The sequence below is a fragment of the Ixodes scapularis genome, unplaced genomic scaffold (assembly GCF_016920785.2).
Source record: "Ixodes scapularis isolate PalLabHiFi unplaced genomic scaffold, ASM1692078v2 PGA_scaffold1__304_contigs__length_218370807, whole genome shotgun sequence".
Taxonomy (NCBI): Eukaryota; Metazoa; Arthropoda; class Arachnida; order Ixodida; family Ixodidae; genus Ixodes; species Ixodes scapularis.
The window spans coordinates 15,847,875-15,854,263 of record NW_024609846.1 but is presented as its reverse complement, the minus strand read 5'-3'; the positions used below and the strand labels follow the sequence as shown (position 1 = coordinate 15,854,263).

The 6,389-nt window shown below is 46.5% G+C and overlaps 1 pseudogene; it reads left to right on the top strand.

Moving 5' to 3' along the window:
• The first annotated feature begins 401 nt into the window (after nt 1-401).
• Nucleotides 402-2,219, top strand: LOC121836179 (annotated as a pseudogene).
• Nucleotides 2,220-6,389: the final 4,170 nt, after the last annotated feature.

The window sequence follows — 6,389 nt, the reverse complement described above, 5'->3', positions numbered from 1 at the left end:
CATGTAACCTTACCTGACAGGTTCTAAGAGGATATCGCAGTTCCCCAGGCCCTATGCATCTCCTATGGTCACTTTTTTTTTATTATTCTCCTCGTCATCGCCTGTGCGGATTAACTTCAGAATTGTTTTAATAAAAATATCAAAAAAGCCTAACTGCAAGGTGGAAACGCTTTTTCCAATAGGTCACCGGTGTTTGGGCAGCCTTCGCAAAGAACCATGGGTACTCTCCGGTTCGTAGCTAGCAGCAGTGATGTTCCGTGCTCGATTTAGGCAAAAAGGGTATCTTCACAAGATTGCAGGGAATTTCAGTAACTGGGGAAGAAATTTGAAGAAAAAAACCCCGTTAAAATGAAGAAATATTGAAAAAAATTTCCTTGTGGTACACCTCCGTTTATGTTGACATGGTCAAGGCAAAGCTCACCCCACTACAGCTGGCAATGTTGCTGTTCTATTTGAGTAACGGCAACTATTGGTGGTACCCCGGCAGAGGCAAACATTTTCGTTCCTCGTTACTTCCTGGTCAGGTGGTCTGGCTTTCACGATTGCTGATCACATAATCAAATAACAGCGCTGGACCATCCGATTCAAAACGAACAAGATCAAAAAGGAAAAGCAACGTCAAGTCATTTCGCTTCGAGTGGTTGAGCTAGCCAGAGTTCAAGGGATGGCTAGAGGAACACACCACCACTGATGCCAAGTGCAAAGCCTGCGATGTGATCGTCAAGTGCGGGAAAAGTCACCTCCACAAGCACAGCAGAGCGGCTAAGCATAAAACAGCTGTAAAATCCTTCAATGATACCATGTTGGTAACTAAGCTTTTCCATGAAGTCTGCGCTGAGAACGATCCCGTGAAAATCGCAAAGGTCGAAATGGCAGTTCTTTTTTTTGCAGCGCATAACGTTGCATTCGAAACAGTGAACAATCTAATTCCGCTGTTAAATGACATTTCAGAATCGAAGACACTGGATAAAGTGACACTGGGAAGAAAAAGTGAACCAACATTGTCAAGAACATAGGCGTAGACTATGGGGGGTGGGGGGGGGGGGGGGCGGGGGGAGTTTCGGGGCTCCTGCCCCCCCTGGTGAGATCGGGGGGGGGGGGGGGGCAGCGCCCCGCCCCTGGGCCCGGGCTACGATCCTTACCGATACGCTGTTTACGTGCCATGTAACGAGCTTCTAGTAGTGTCATGTAAACAACATAACGCCCAACGTTGCCTTTATTGACGAAATACATCAGAAATGAAATCCCAGCGTTCTTTCGTTAGCTTCAATCTCCAGTTCTGGCGAGAAGGTAAGGCACACTCCCCCCTCCCCCCCCCCCCCCCCCCCTAAAAGAACTTCTCAGCCGGCCCTGCCCTGCCCCGCCCCCGCCCCCCGGGACAATGGAAAGTCTACGCCGCTGGTCAAGAACATTCTCGCGCGTGTCGAGACCGAAGAGCTGCTGCAAACCCTGCGAGAGACTACCTTCTCTATCTTAATAGATGAAAGCACCGACGTCAGCAGCCAGAAGCAACTTTGAGTTTTGGCACGGTACGTTGGCCCATCATCGTGAAAGGTGAAGACGGAATTGCTGGAACTTGTGCAGATTAACGCAGCCAGAGGGGTGGTAGAGAACGTGTCCTCTTCGCTTAGAGAAAGCTTAGAAATGAAAGGAATCTCTCTGAAGAATATAATTAATCGGACTTGCCTGTGACAACGCGAGCGTTATGGTAGGAAGACACAACTCCGTCATGACACGCCTGTTGGAAGTCAACGAAAACCTGATCGTTATCCGGTGCATTTGCCACTCTGCACATCTCACTGCCAGTGCTGCCACTGCATGCTTGACAAAACCCCTGGAAGAAAATCTGCACAACATAATAAACTATGTTTTGGAGCGGAAAGAGATCTGCCATCCTTCTGGAGATTTAAGAACTTTTCCAAATGGAGAAGTACAAGCTTCTGAAGCCGTCAAACACTCGCTGGCTAGCATTGATCAACTAACTACGTGAACCGGCTGCTTGAGCAGTGGGTTGCTGCGGAACACTTTTTCCTTGCTGCACGCTCACCAGTGCGGACCGCTGCCTCGATGCATTGAAAACCCCCTACAAAAAGGCATACCTCCTCTTCCTTAAGTTTTCTTTGAAAAATGTCGCAGTCTTCAACGCACTGCTTCAATCGGAGAGCGTGTTGGTGCGTACTCTGGAAGCGGAAAGTGAGAACATAAAGCTTTTCTTATGAACTTCGTCACCGCAAGAGAGCCGCAAAAGAACGGATCTGACGTTAAGAAAAAATGATGCTAGGGTATATCTTCCCCTGGATCAAGTTTACCTTCGAGGGGAATGTGAGCAGCAGCTGGCCGGGATTGAGGGGGACGGTGCACAGAAAATTGAATTCCGCAGGAGGTGTCTCCGCTTCTACATCACTGTAGCTCATCAGTTGAAGTCAAGACTGCCTTTCAAAGATCCTGTCATGAGAGAGATGGAATTTCTTCGTGGAGACATCACACTATCCTATGAGGCCGCGAGCAGTTGCCCTCGCTCAACGAGCTCGCGAAGAGGTTCGGAGACAAGGTGAACGGGGAGGATCTTCAACTCGAAAGGAGACAGTTATCCATCACGCTATCGCAGACGCAAAAGGATGCGCTCCGCCAAGTGGACATTGACACGATGTGAAATAGGATCTAAGGAATTCAAAACTTCAACCGTAAGCCACAGTTTCGAAATCTCGCGAAGCTTGCGCAACTTTGTCTTTGTATTCCACACGCAAACGCAGATGCAGAGCGCATTTCCTCTTGGATGAGAGGCGTAAAGACACGAAAACGCAATAGGCTGGGCAGCGACACCCTTCGAGCGACAATGGTAAGGCGATCCCGGTTTCACGCGCGAGGTGTTTGTTGCGACAGCTTCAAAGGGACGTCGAAACAACGTCCTCCTTCGCACTCACGAGAATACTGGAGTGGCTTAAACACGTTTCGAGACACCAGGTGTTTGTGTGTGTCCACAGCTTAAGTGGGGCAGGTAGATGTTGTCGCAGTTTGTTTCCGGACTTCACACTAGCCTTGAATTTATTTTTTGCAGGAGTTCGACCTATTTTCGTTTACTGGTCTTCATACTAGTCATGCATTTTTCATGTTTTGTTTTGCCTCGAGTCTGTCTACTGTTTCTTCTTTTCGTTCTGAAGTGTTTTCTAATGTAGTCATTAAAAATCTAAGAAATTGGTATTGCGTTAAAAATACATTTTCATGCAGCTCTTACGGGCAAATGTGCACCGGCCTCACTAGCACAAACTAAAAGCTGAAGTGACAATACATCATACGCTTATAAACTTGTCAGACACAAAGTCGGAGCCGAAGTGGACGGAGCGCACCGATTGGCCAATTACGACGATGACTTCGCGGTTTTTCGTCGACGTCGAATCGGCGCGCTCAGCGATCTTTCGGCTCTAACTTTGTTTTTGACGAGTTTAGGACCCCAGAAATATGACGCAGGCAAATGTGCAGGGATATTTCAAATTTATGCAGGGAAAAAGTGCCCAAATAGGGAAATTTCACGCCCAAGAAAGGGAACACCTCAGCGAGGTATGGAACATCCCATTGCGATTGTGGACGCGTTTGTGCGTGTTGAGCACGATCTTCAAAATCAAACTGAAGAGGATGGATCAATGCCACCCTCTGCTGCTCGGTGAGTTATGAGTTCTCGAACGTCTTAAATTGCTTCTACGGCGATGATATGTCAACCTGTACGCAGAGGAAGGCATGTCAGTCAGTGAGCAGAGCGCCGAACGCAGAAAAATGCCAGGCAGAGTTATACTTTTCGTTTGAGCTAACGTTCTTGATTGTGTTTTTCTTTATTTTTATTTCTTATGCCACATCACAGACCCAATGGGTGTGAAAGTGTACGTTGAGGGCCGCGTTTCGGCGAAATATCCGATCGGCGCCTTTATGCACTTCTAACATGCTCTAAAGGTAACTTCACTAAAAAATAATCAGGGTTAAAACGTGCGTAAGGACGACATCGATGATTGATTGATTGATTATTAGGTGTTTAATGGCGCAAAAAGCAACATAGGCCATGCTGCGCCAAAGAAATAATTAAAAGACTCTATAGTAAAAGGAAGGAATTACTATGCAGAGGATCTATAACTGGTGCAGGTAGCCAGTTTTTTTAAGAAAATCTAAAATATGACTAAAAGGAACTAAAGGTTCTTTTTCCAGTAAGAAGGCTGGATGAAATGGAAGATATTCAGAAAGTGAAGAGAAACTTGTTCGACGTTCTTCATCAAAGAATTTGCAGTGCCATAGAATATGCAGTATAGTTAGCAATTCACCGCAATGCTCACAGACTGGGCTGTCCTCACCACAAAGAAGATGTCGATGGGTGACACGTGAATGTCCAATTCTCAAACGACACATTAAAAGTTCGTGACGACGGTCTCCATGGTGCGAACTCTCCCATACCTCCAAACGTGGTTTGATGACATGTAGCTTATTATTTATTTCTTTGTCCCAGTCTTGCTGCCAGGCATAATAAATTGCTTTTTTAAGAACTGGTTTAAAATCTTCTTGAGGCAGCTGAACGGGTGTTTCCAGAGTATCCTTAACAGAGGCTGCTAGCCTATCTGCCTTCTCATTACCTGAAATTCCCACATGGCTTGGTACGCAGCACAGCTTGATATTGTATCCCATTTGGAAAGCCAGGTTTAACTCTACCCGTACTTCTTGCACGAGCCGATACTTAGAATCATTGAGGGAACGGAGAGAGAGGATAGCACTCTGGGAGTCCACAAACAAGATAGCTTTCCTGATGTTGTTGCCTAATATATATTCAATGACCATGAGCACACCATAAAGTTCTGCAGTAAAAATGCTGGCAACAGAGTGAAGCCGTCGAGCTTTTACAAAGTGTTCTGAATATACAGCCGAACCGACGAAGTGTGGAGTTTTTGCACCATCAGTGAAGAACTGTGCATGGTCCTTATACTTAGCTTGCAAGGTCATAAACTCTTGCTGAAGGACTAGTGGTGCAACTGTTCGCTTAATGTATTTCGCTAGCGACCAGTCACAGGTATAGTGCACCGCCTTCCAAGGAGCAATGCTTCGAACTCTCGTCATCAAGCTACGCTCAGGAAGCGCAAGCTGCAGGGATGCAGACATGCATTGAATGCGGAGGCTTAAAGGCCGTACTATACTTGGCTTGTTCTCAAAAAGACGTAAAAAGGGAGATACCTGCAAACAACGGAGGGATAGGTGTTCAGGGTCAGATTTGACTTTATAACTATAGTATAGGCTGAGGAACTGTCTTCGCTTTTCTAGTGGCATTTGGTACGTCTCTTCATACAAACTCGGGAGAGGCGACGTTCGGAAGGCCCCCGTGGCAAGTCGAAGTCCAAGGTGATGCACAGGATCTAGCATTTTTAAAGATGACGGTCGTGCCGAGCCATATACAACCGCACCATAGTCGAGACGGGAACGAACCAGCGAGTTGTAGAGTCGCAGGAGGCACCTCCTGTCAGAACCCCAGCACATGTGTGCAAGCACCTTGAGAACATTGGCAGATTTAAGACACTTTTGCTTCAGTTCTTTGAGATGGGTCTGAAAAGTGAGTTTCTTATCAAAAATAACACCCAAGAATTTTTTGTTCATGCCTAATGGTTACGTCAGTGCCATTCATCTGTAAGCTGGGATAGAGCGACAACCCTCGACGCAATGAAAAAGGCACGCACACTGTTTTTTCTGGTGCAAACCGGAAGCCATTTTCATCGGCCCACTTACTTATCCTATTTATTGCTATCTGCAATTGGCGCTCACAAATTGACAAGTTGCATGAGGAGAAAGCGATCTGGACATCCTCTACGTACAATGAATAAAAAACTGATGGTGGTATAACTGCAGCGAGGCTGTTGATCTTAATTGCGAACAAGGTAACACTCAAGACACCTCCTTGTGGGACGCCGTTTTCCTGTGTAAAAACATCCGAGAGCGTGGATCCCAGGCGGACCTGAAAGAAACGGTCTGTCAAGAAGTCCCTTATGCAACGCAGCATGCGACCACGAACACCACACCTATACAGGTCCTGAAGTATTCCGTACCGCCATGCAGTATCGTAAGCTTTCTGTAAATCAAAAAAGACAGAAACGCAATGCTGCCGGTTCACAAAAGCCTCACGCACGAAAGTCTCCTACCGGACAAGGTGATCTAAGGTTGAGCGACCTCTTCTAAAACCACACTGGTTTTTATCGAAAATTTTCTTTTGTTCTAGAATGTATACTAGCCTTCTCTTTATAAGCCGTTCATAAGTTTTTCCTAGACAACTAGTCACTGCTATAGGCCGATAACTTGCTGGTAGGGAAGGGTCTTTGCCAGGCTTCAAGATGGGAATGATGTGTGCTCGCTTCCAGCACTGTGGAAAA